Source organism: Mastigoproctus giganteus, chromosome 1 (genome assembly GCF_048544385.1).
Source record: "Mastigoproctus giganteus isolate SK-2022 chromosome 1, ASM4854438v1, whole genome shotgun sequence".
Lineage (NCBI taxonomy): Eukaryota > Metazoa > Arthropoda > Arachnida > Uropygi > Thelyphonidae > Mastigoproctus > Mastigoproctus giganteus.
The window spans coordinates 29,539,588-29,540,571 of NC_143575.1; the positions used below are offsets into that span (position 1 = coordinate 29,539,588).

At 35.3% G+C, this 984-nt stretch overlaps 1 non-coding gene across 1 annotated transcript; it reads right to left on the reverse strand.

Annotated features, from left to right (window-relative positions):
• Positions 1-591: 591 nt before the first annotated feature.
• Positions 592-664, reverse strand: TRNAR-UCU (transfer RNA arginine (anticodon UCU)). The gene has a single exon. It is a non-coding gene; the product is annotated as a tRNA-Arg (tRNA).
• Positions 665-984: the final 320 nt, after the last annotated feature.

Genomic DNA, 984 nt, shown 5'->3' on the forward strand with positions numbered 1-984 from the left:
TCGTACATTGTGAGGTATTTGCAGTGATGTAAAAGCAATTGTTTTTATATATTATTAATTAGTTGGTAACAAGATTATTAGATTAATCACCGGAAAAAAAAAGTGCAGTTAATTTGAGATAAAGAAATGGGCTTTTCATTATTATGCCAACTCCTCTATAGATGCGAGTATATTCTATGGTAATAAATCGGTAACAGGAAAAAATATCCGTGGAAAAAGTGTCCCTTTTATTATGCAATGAAACAAAACAGGCTCCAGGTTTTAATTTTAGTATTTTATATTTAAGAAAAACAAATTAAATATAATATTGAATGTGCAGTTATCTTTCTTTCTTTCAAATGTACTAGGAAGAAAAGTGGTATTTTTCGCTATATAATTTTCCTAGATTTTGTATTTTCTTTACATCATGCTTTAGCATTAGCATTAGTACTAGTAGAGGCACACGATGCAAGAAAGCAAGCTTATGCAGCATCAGCCAAAAAAAAAAACAGTTCCCATTTCACACCTCCGTTCGTTTCAAATACCTGTCCAGCTCAGCCTTAAATTTATATTTAGGCTATCAACTTCCACATTGAAAAATAAATACTTCTTCATCCCTGGTGGGAGTCGAACCCACGACCTTTGGATTAGAAGTCCAACGCGCTATCCACTGCGCTACAGGGACTGACTTTCGTCTGCTAGTCTCAAACGAAAGCTGCCACCAATTATTGATGAATTTGGCTAGATCGTTAATATGGCGTTGATAATGGCGTCTCATGGTATGCAACCAAGTTTGGAGAAAATTCTGAATGAAGTTTTGACACTTTTTTTTTTCTCACCCACTAATAACAACGGTTTGTATGTTTCTTCTGGGTTGTCAACTTGGTTTTGTTTTAGAGCAGACAATTTCGATGCGATTGGCATATGTGGGCGCCACATATGCCAATCGCATTTGGCGACCCTCCTTTAAAATTTTCTTCATATGTGTATGTAAGTTACCACCCT